Raw genomic sequence first — 11,394 nt, 5'->3', positions numbered from 1 at the left:
ATGGATGTCCTCTTTGAAGAAATCAATTGCAGTTCGAAGTCAAACTCAATAGTGATGAGGCTTTTGAGATCTGCTATGGATGAAGCACATGAAAAAGTTCAATCTCAAAATGGACCTATTGAATTTCTTCAGAGATCAAAATTTTATGAATTGGCAGCAATTCTAGTGGATGGTAGTCTCAACATTGTTGAAGAAGAGGAAGATATTCAAGAAACAAACCGCAAGAAAATGCTCTCTGACTTTACAGAAATCAAACACTGGCTGCAGAGATGCATTGCAGAAATGAGGATTTTGATAATTGAGAAAGACAAGGAACTAATGGAGAGGGTAGAGAATGAGTTGTAGCTTCGGCGTGCAGCGGAGTTAAATGCAAGAGACTCGGCTTATTTACGGGAGAAACTAGAGACTGAGAGAACAAAGGGTGCAGACCTACGTTTTCAGACTCGGACCGGGTATAGAGTCGGTCGAGCTCAGGGGTCAATGGGTTCGACCGAGTTTAATCGGGTCGAGCTCATAATTTTATATTGTATATAAAATATCTAAAAGTATGTTAATATTAATAAAAGTATATTTATATATATTTGATGTTTTAAATATATTTAACAAGAAAATACAAAGAAATTAGAGTGATCAAGTAGTAATTTATATTATTTAATGAACATTAACAAGTTTAGAATTAAAATTATGGATTTGATTGAAAAATAACATCAAATTTTAGGACAACATTTATAAAGTATGAAATATTTGAGATATATTAATAAGTTTTAACAATTTAGAGGTCAAAACATAATATTGAAAAAGTTTGATCTTTTTTTAAAAAATGCTCTGGTTGAACCGGTTTTCCAATTTTTTCCTGGCCAAACCTGGTTTTTGACTGGATTTTTAGTCTTTCGGTTTTGAAGAACAACTCGGACCAGATGCCTAGCCGGTTCTCGGTTCGATCGGTCAGACCGGCCGATCCGGTCCGAGTTTAAAAACACAGGTGCAGACCTCCCGGATTATATTCCAAGCAGTGAAGACATTGAGGATGACCGAGCCCAAGGTGGTGATATTCGTGAATTGAAGAGTTCCGTGGATCAGCAAGTTTTGAATATCAAGCAAAAATTGGAGGATGAGCACCAAATTTTGACAAGAAGGATTAGAGGTAGAAGTTCCAGGTCTTTCGATAGTGAACTTTATTCCAAACTCTTCGACGAGGATACACATACAGGTTCTGGATGGATAGAAGACAAGGTTTTGGGCACGACCATGTTTCAAGATTCAAGTTTATGGGGAGAAACATCTCGAAAGAATCCACCAAAGAATTCAATATGTAAGTTCGGAACTCAACCATGACCCAAAAATTTAAATTATTAGGTTTCAAATCCTTACTTACATATTAACCGATCTACCTTTCTCTTTTGGACCAATGTAGGACATTATCTTTTACTCATAAACCTAACAAATCTTGCATTCATGTGTAACTCCATTTGAAACTCTGATATCAATTTGATGGAGAAAAACGTCTCGAAAGAATCCACCAAAGAGTCCAATAAATAAGTCAGAAACCCAACTCTGATCCAAAAGTTTAAACTATTAGGTTTCAGATCATTACTTACATATTAACTGCTCTATCTCTATCTTTTGGATCAATATGATTCATAATCCTTTAATTATGAATCTAACACAAGTTGCTGAAAAATTCAATAAACCCTAGAAAGAACAATGTGATGATTTAGCAGATGAGTTTTGACATAGATATTCTGAAAGGAACATTAGATCTCGCCTTTAAGATGTTGCAAAGTGTTGAGGTGTTTCCATTAGAGAAGCAGTGGACGTGAAGCATTGAGAAAGATGTAATTGTGATTTCAGTTAAGGGCTTCATAAATGGCATTCAACAAAATTTTAAAATAGGATTTGAGAAGAGAGGCTAGTCTCTTCCTGTTGGCTTCAGCAGGGAGAAATGGACAGAATTGATCAATGATGCAAGAGCCTTGCACGATGAACTAAGTGCCTTGTGCAGCCAGGGTAAGATAGAGGAGAAAAGATTAGAAATGCATGAGCTTTCCCGTTTCCCATCATCAATCAAGCGAACAACTAGTAAGCCTTTACCAGAAGTTTTGTGTAAGGTTCCTGAGAAGGATTCAGATCAAGGAGGAAGCCACTATGTTTCTGTTAACAGGTATCTTGGGAGGAAAACATCTAGTCACCGTATTATGAGTAACCAACTAGTATTTATAGGAGTACAAACCTAACCAACTATTTACAAGAATACCCTTACTAACTTATTATCTACAAGACTACTGATATTCTCCTAACACTCCCCCTCAAGTTGGAGCATATATATCATAAGCATCCAACTTGTCACAAATGTATTTTACCCTAGAACCCCCTAAATTCTTGGTAAACAAATCAGTCAATTGATCTACAGATGGTATATGAGATGTCTTGATGACTCCGTCAAGCAATTTCTCTCGAATGAAGTGACAATCAACTTCAATATGTTTTGTCCTTTCATGAAACATTGGGTTAGACGCAATATGGACAGCCGCCTGATTATCACACACTAAATTCATAGGCTGTTTATGCTCAAACCCAAGTTCAAGTAACATGCTCTTCAACCAAACCAACTCACACACAGTGTGAGCCATAGCGCGGTATTCAGATTCTGCACTTGATCTGGATACAACTGTTTGCTTCTTACTCTTCCACGACACTAAATTACCACCAACAAACACACAATATCCTGTGGTCGATCTTCGATCTGAGGCAGAACCAGCCCAATCTGCATCACTATATCCTTCAATATCAGTGTGTCCATGATTTTGATACAGCAACCCTTTTCCAGGAGCACTCTTAAGATACCTGAGAATCCGTACAACAGCATCCCAATGACTAGTACGAGGGGTATCAAGAAATTGACTCACAACACTCACTGCAAACGAAATGTCAGGTCTCGTTACAGTGAGATAATTTAATTTACCCACAAGTCTTCGATATTGCTTAGGATCATCAAGTAATGCACCTTGATCTCTTGCTAATTTCACATTGGGATCCATAGGAGTATCCACAGGTCGGCAACCTAACATCCCAACTTCACTCAACATATCGAGTACATATTTCCTTTGACATAAATAAATCCCATATTTAGACCGAGCTACCTCAATACCCAGAAAATACTGTAAATGACCTAAATCCTTTGTCTGAAAGTTTGCCTGCAGATTGGATTTAAGTTTCTGGATCCCCACAACATCATCACCTGTAATCACAATATCATCCACATAAACAACTAATAAAATTTTACCAGCATTAGAATGCCCATAAAATACAGAGTGATCTACTCCACATCTCGTCAGACCGAACTCCATGACCACACTACTAAACCGGCCAAACCAAGCCCTTGGAGACTGTTTCAATCCATATAAGGATTTTTTCAAACGACAAACCAACTGCGAATTCTCCCCCTGAACAACAAATCCAGGAGGTTGTTCCATATATACCTCTTCTTCCAAATCTCCATGCAGAAATGCATTTTTCACATCCAACTGATGCAATGGCCAATTGTAAGTTGCTGCCAAAGAGATAAGAAGGCGAACCGAGGTAATCTTTGCAACAGGAGAAAATGTTTCTAAGTAGTCTACTCCATACACCTGAGTAAATCCTCGAGCTACCAGACGAGCCTTCAATCTATCAATAGAACCATTAGGCTGCACCTTTATAGTGTACACCCATTTACAACCAACAACAGGCTTACCTGAAGGACGAGGGATAAGATCCCAAGTACCATTTTTCTCCAAAGCAAGCATCTCTTCCTGCATAGCTAACCTCCAACCAGGATCATTGAGAGCATGGGTAATAGACTTAGGAATGGATACCGAATCAAGAGATGCAACAAAAGAAGAATATGACAGAGAGAGACGAGAATAAGAGACAAAATTAGAAATAGGATGAGAAGTACAATGTCTCTTACCTTTACGTAAAGCAATAGGAAGATCTGACTCACAAGAGGGCGTCATACCTGGATCTGAAGATTGAGAGTTAATTGGTGAAGTGCGTAGCATATCAGGAGCTTTCTCAACCATGGAACGACGAGAATAAACTTGAAGATTAGGACGAGATAATCGAGTGGTGGAATCTGGTGAACCCGATAACTCAGGTAATAAAGATGAAGGGACTGGTAAAACAGGAGGAGAAAAAGAGGAACACTGGTCTAACTCACAAGACATACCTTGCTTCATAAAATAAGGAGTGGATTCAAAGAAAGTAACATCAGCACAAGTGAAAAAATGATTTAAACCTGGACTGTAACATCTATACCCCTTTTGCGCTCGTGCGTATCCTAAGAAAATACACTTAATGGCACGAGAATCTAATTTATCCACCCCGGGAGCAAGCTGATGAACAAAACACACAGAACCAAAAATACGAGGAGGTAATTTAAATATAGGGTCCTGAGGAAAAAGAATGGAGTGAGATAGTTGGCCTCCAAGAATATCGGATGGCATGCAATTAATTAAATAACATGCAGTTAAAACTGCATCACTCCAAAATTGTTTGGGTACATTCATGTGCAACAAAAGTGTCCGAGCAACTTCGATTAAATGTCCAATTTTTCTTTCAGCAACTCCATTCTGTTGTGGAGTGTGAGGACAAGAGGACTGATGAAGAATACCGGACTTAGTCATAAAGGTATCAAAAGGAGTGGAAAAATATTCTTTTGCATTATCACTGCGAAGTATACGTACAGGCACACCAAATTGAGTCTTTATTTCTGTAACAAATGCACAAAAAATGGAATATAGTTCTGAACGATCTTTCATTAAATAAAGCCATGTAACTCTGAAAAAATCATCAACAAAGATTACAAAATATTTAAAACCTAACTTTGAAGTTACTCGACTAGGACCCCAAACATCAGAATGAACTAACAAAAAGGGTTCCGAAACCCGTTTATTGACCTGAGGGACAAAAGAAACACGATGATGCTTTCCTAATTGACAAGACTCACATTCTAATGAAGACAACTGACGCAAGGTAGGGACCAACTTCTTCAAATTTTGTAGAGACGGATGACCCAAACGACAGTGAATTTCAAGAGGAGAAACAGTAGCAGGGCACGCAATCGGACCATTAGAGTTGAGAAAGTAAAGACCATTATGCTCATGTCCTCCACCAATCGTCCTCTTTGTCTTCAAATCCTGAATGACAACAAAATCAGGAAAAAAAATAACTGAACACTGTAGAGATTTAGTAAGCTTACTAACGGACATTAGATTAAAAGGCAAATTGGGAACGTAAAGAACAGAAGGCAGCGGAAGAGATGAGTTAATTTCTACAGTGCCTAGTCCTTTAACTTTAGTTGTAGATCCATCAGCTAAAGTAACATGAGAGAGAAAATTAGAAAAATTTCTAGAGGTACCTGACATATGATCAGTAGCTCCGGAATCAATGATCCATGAGTCAAAATTAGATGATGTGGAGAGACAAGCCATAGCATTACCTTTTTGTGCTACAGAAGTAGAGGGAAGAGATGCGTGATTTGCAGTTTGGTACTGCAGAAATTTGATATAATCTTCCTCAGATATGGTAACAGTCTTCTGAGACCCTTGTGCTAAAGAACTTGATTCAGCTTGGTCAGTGGTAACCGTATTAACAAACCGAGGTGGTTTTCCATTTAAATCCCAACAAGTATCACGAGTGTGATTCTTTAAACCACAATGATTGCACTCACGGGTGCCTCGACCTCCACGACCCCCACGACCTCCTCTACTTCTTCCTCCACGAGAGCCACGTCCAAAATTAAATTGCTCTGTCCGATTGTTATTAGCAATTAAAGCAGATTTGTCATTAATTAGAGCACCATCACCATGTGCATTGTCCTTAGATGCAGAACGTAAGACCCGAGCATACGCCTCTGCAAAGGATGGTAATTGTTCACCTGCTAAATTTTGAGATTTGATTTGTTCAAATTCTGGCTTGAGACCAGCCAGGAATTTGAGCACAAGCATTTGTTCTCTTTGCCTCTGCATAACCGTGATATCACTTGAGAAAGACATTACAACATTTAATTCCTCTGAGATTCGCTTAAGATCAGCAAAGTATTCAGTTTCGTCTTGTTATCTTGTTGCAACTGAAAATACTCCAAAGAAATATCATACATCCGTGAGAGATTACTGCAATATAATAACCGGACATAATCCCAAACTTCTTTTGTTGTCTCACAATGAGAACACATGTAAGCAATTCGTGGCTCCATAGAATTCCATATTGCTCCAAGAATTTGGGCATCCTCTTGAAACCACATTAGTTTCTTGCTGTCCTCCGTAGGAGAGTCATCTGTGAGATAAAGTTCCTTTCCTAAGCCTGTCAGATAAATCTTAACAGCTTTTGACCACTGTTGATAATTGGTATCATTCAACTTCCAATTTGTGATTTGAGGCATCACCATTGGCATAATATTAGTGGACGTCACAATACCTTTTGATAAACTTTCAGCCATAGCGAATAGCACTTCAAACCCAAGAAAGGGTCAAAACTCGAGACGAACAGTACGCGTGAACAGTGCGTCGTGAACAGTACCGGCGTGAACAGTGCCGCGATGAACAGTGTGGCGTGAACAGTACTTTTGCTAGATGTTTAACCTGAACCTTAGGACTCTTGCTCTGATACCATGTTAACAGGTATCTTGGGAGGAAAATATCTAGTCACCGTATTATGAGTGACCAACTAGTATTTATAGGAGTACAAACCTAACCAACTATTGACAAGAATACCCTTACTAACTTATTATCTACAAGACTACTGATATTCTCCTAACAGTTTCAAAGATGGTAAAGAATCATGAGTCCTTTATTCAGAAACAGCGTGAATGTGAAGAGTGGAATTGGCTAGTAAGAGAAGTTCTTCGAAGGAAGGGGACCTCATCTATTAAGAGAGACAAGGATCCTGATGAACTGGAAAGTAGAATACGGAAAGTTATTGAGAAACTGGACAATCTTATGATGTGGGACGGTTATCTAGGATATAATAAAGGATTTTGTGATAAGACAACAGTTTTGGAGGCAAGTTTGACAAAGATTGATAGAACAGCTAATGAGAACATAAATGCAGAAAGTGGTGTAGACTTGAGTAATAAAATAAGGAAACTCGAGCAAGAAAGGGATGATCTGAAATTGCAGAGCTTCATCATTGACGAAATCTACTTATTAATTCTTGTATGTTTTGCAAAAAACTTAGACCTTGCTCTCTTGAATGAAAACAACAAGAGCCTCATTAGAGGTGGTAGTCATAATTTGTCTTTGAATGATTCCGAAGATGATCATGGAGTCAAAATAAACGATCTTCAAATTCAGAAGGTAGGGTAATCTGAAGAAGAAACTGCATGCGAAATTTTGCAGCATTACCCGGAAAGCTCTATTAGGGAGAATGTATATTCAGTCTACTTTCAGGAAACAGTTATTGAATTGGATACGAACATTAACAAAATGCTGATGATTACCTTCTGAAGCAAGAGCTGATGGAAGTCGTCTTTGGTGAGACATTGCAATGTATTGAGAAGAGCGGCAATTTGGTTATAAGGCAACTTCAAATAGAAATTGAAGGTTTTGAAACCTTGATTGATAACCTCCACAGCAGTGACATGGTGCCAGAGACTGTAGGCAGCCTATTAAAAGAGGACTTTATATAGTGTACTTTGGAGAGCTTTTCAATACATTGAGAACAGAAAGAGATGCTTATAACATTGAGATACTAGTAAAAGAGGAGATATATCAGTTTGTCTTGGTTGAATTGGTGAAAGAATTTTGTGTTACCATTGGACAATCCAAAACATGGAACCGGATGCAAATTTCTAAAGATTTTCCTTCTACAAAATTGGATATGTATGAAGAGCAAAACCTAATTGAAAAGCCTGACTCCTATTTTAGGAACTGCAATAAAGAAGAAATTGTGAACACAAGTAATCAGACAAAGGAACTCAGAGATCGCTGTGTTGAGGTGGCTGAGCATTACAGTATGGAATTACTGTCATATGATGTTGAGAGAACTTTCAGTACAGAGAGCGAATTATTATAAATATCATCAGATAAACTGCTTGAAAGCAAGGCATCGGTACTACATATGGAGAATAGTTCAGGCTCCATAGCTAAAGACCAAAAAGAAGATGATCATCATGCCTTGATATATCCTACAGAGGTGGTTGACTCCAAAGGACAATACGCCTATGAAGTTGAAGAAAATGAAGTGCTTCAACAAAATCAATCTGTTTTCTCCCCTGTCGTGGGATTTCAGCGACTAGTAGTGGATTTTGAGCAAATGTTGCACAGAAAGTTAGAATCGTATTGTTTGAGGTATCTAACTCTTATCTTTAAATTTTCAACCAGTATCCTAGTACTCTACTATATAGAGTTATTGCTAGCACTTGGGCGGTTGCACCAGCCGCGAAGCCAGAAAAAATTCTTAGTGGGGGCAAAAGTCATTCTAAAATTTTTTTCCTAGTTTTTTAGGCAAAAAAAAAAAAATTTCACGAACAAGTACAAATGATGTATATGTTCCATGAAAAACATAAAAAAACAAACTCAAAATTATTAATGTAATAATAATTTTATTTGAAAAAGCAAACTAAATCATTTACAATTATTCACAACGAGTTTTCATATTTTGATAACGGTTTACAACCTTCTCATTTTGAACTTCACGAAATATATTTTTCTCAATGTAAAGAACTAAACAATCATTAATCCAAGTGTTTCTCATTCTATTTTGTAGCCGATTCTTCACTATATTCATAACTGAAAAAACTTTTTCTACAGTAGCTGTAGCAACAGACAAAATTAAAGCCAACATTAGGAGCATATAAACCAATGGATACACAAAATTTTAGGGGACACACTTGAAATTATATTAAAATTCTATAAATACTATAGAAATTTAAAGGCCCCAGTGCCCCCACTATAGAATTCTAAGGGCCCCTGGGTTGCAGTGATAAATAATTATACCAAGACAGCGTATTAATTTATCTCAAGAAAGAAAAAAAAAATTTTATCTCAAGAAAGAATTCTAAAACTTGTACATTGTTGCACCCTTCCATTTGAGCCAAGGAAGAAGGATCAATCTCTTATTTGGTGTCTGCAAACTACTAGTCTGCAAATATTTTTGTCTTTAGGTAAATTGATTCTTCTGCTGGAAAGCGTTTGTATCTTGGGATCATAAGAAAGCTTATGAGACTTTAAAAATCTGTTTCCAGGGTGGAGACGCTGAAGCATCAAACAAATGGATTAGCTCAGCTTGCGACCTCAATAAGAAAAAAGAAGTCGCTTTACAAGAAGGCTTTCATAACTAGATCCCACAATTTGCAATTAGCTGAAACTGAGGTAGCTGAAAGCACAAGTGAATTTTTCAAAAACTAGCTGCCAATTATCTTGAAACAGAACTTACTTCTTGTTTACTATATTTTTCTATAATCGAATATGGGTCTGTTTGATAACATAAAAAAGCGCTGAAACTGAACCTTTTCAGACATTCAGATGTTTTGAGTATTTGATAAATGAAAATCTATCTACCAAACTTGTTAAGCAGTGCTGAACTTGTGTGTATTTTTTTCAGTACAAGGATCCTAACTGAATGCTTAATTCTGATAAGAATCAATAGAATTATTTCAAATATCTTATCTATCTACCAAATTTACCCTTGTTTGTTAATTATGTTCAAAATTCTTATCTAATTAAACAACTCGATATTCTCTATCTAATGGTTTTCAGTTTCTCTTTTCTCCCTTTTTAATGACTTTCACATCTTCTCCGTACTCCTCATATAATATATTTCATCTTTTATATTAATTTGATTTAAAAATAAATATTGTCATTTTTATACCTAATTATTTTAAACTAATTAAATCATAAGTTCTATTTCTTTTTTGAATGAAAAGATATAAGGGTAAAATTGTCAAATTAAACTTATTAAGCATTCAGTTATAAAAATTTATCAAACGGTATAAATAGGTTTAGCATTAAAATTCAGACATTCATATATTTCTTTTCGGTGCTTAAAATTCAGCAAATTAATTGTTTCAGTATTCAGATTTCAGAATTCAGACTTCAAAATTCAGATTCAGTTTTATCAAACGGAACCTATATCATTAGAATTTTACGAAAAAAAAAGCTCAAGATTACAATGAGCTTTGAATGTTTTATACCCTACAGACCAGCGATTTCTTCATTTGTACAGGTTGATTTGCTTGGGAATCAAGTGGGCAAACTTCTATGCCTACTCGAGAACATATACTTAATACTACGCCAAAATTCAGCAGTTCTGTCTCCATATTTTGGGGTGAGCAGAATTATGTTTTACATAAATGCTGGGCTTTGTAACATACTGAAACACTACATAAGGCTTACTTCACTCCTGCACTGCTTTCTTTTGCCTCTTTTTTGTCTCCTGCAAGTTTTACTTAGCGTCTGTCGTCTAAATGACTGCACTATGCAGGTTTTGGACATGTTAAAATTGATCAAGAAAGAGTTAGCTGAAGGAGCTGCTTGATTGCTAAATGTGGTTTCATGGCTGGTGATTTTGTGCGATGTGTCACAATGTTGTGGAGTTCGTTTTCTTTGACAAAGTCTATACCGTCGTCGGCAACATACATATGGGAACAATATAAATTAAATAATTAATTAATCAGTTAAATAACTGATTAAATAACTAATTAATCAGTTAAATAACTGATTAAATAACGAATTAATCAGTTTAACTTAAAAAATTGATAGGTTGTCGAGCCGTGCAATAACAAAAACCTACTCAAACAGAGTATAATATCTGTAAATAGTGATAAATAAGGTCGAATTCACAGGAACTAGGGATAATTGTCTCTTTTGAAATTCAAACTGACAAGGGGGTGTCTTCGTATATAAATGATAATAATTAAACGATGCAAATAAAAACAAATAACCAACTAAAAATTAAACGGCAAATTATTAAAACCAATTAATAACTAAGCTCTAACCAAGAAATAACTTCAGCAATGGTTCACCTAATTGATCATCGATGCAAAGGTAATTCTAATTATTGACTAATAAATAAGTTATAACTGCTAAACAAGCAATGACAGTCAACTCCTCCTTACTATATCGGTGATTAAGGTACGACCGTGAATCACTACTTTAATCGAGAAATAATTCTAGGTACGACCGTAATATTTAATTCCCCAGTTGCCTTGCGTATTAGAAGAGTCCTATTCTAACCAAATAACACACTATTAGGGTTATTTTAGATTAGCCCGCGTATTCCACTGATACAAATCCAATCATGCTAGTTGTCACTATTTTGAAGCAATTAAACAATTACGGATTTAACGCTCCAATTGACATTAAATTGCTAAATTAATTCAACGTCCGAGTCCTAAATACTCAATTAATAAAACCA

The 11,394-nt window shown here is 36.3% G+C and overlaps 1 pseudogene; it reads left to right on the top strand.

Moving 5' to 3' along the window:
- Positions 1-1,913, top strand: LOC113782011 (annotated as a pseudogene).
- Positions 1,914-11,394: the final 9,481 nt, after the last annotated feature.

This window comes from Coffea eugenioides, chromosome 9 (assembly GCF_003713205.1).
Source record: "Coffea eugenioides isolate CCC68of chromosome 9, Ceug_1.0, whole genome shotgun sequence".
Taxonomy (NCBI): domain Eukaryota; kingdom Viridiplantae; phylum Streptophyta; class Magnoliopsida; order Gentianales; family Rubiaceae; genus Coffea; species Coffea eugenioides.
The sequence above is the reverse complement of the archived record's forward strand: the minus strand, read 5'-3'. Positions and strand labels throughout refer to the sequence as shown.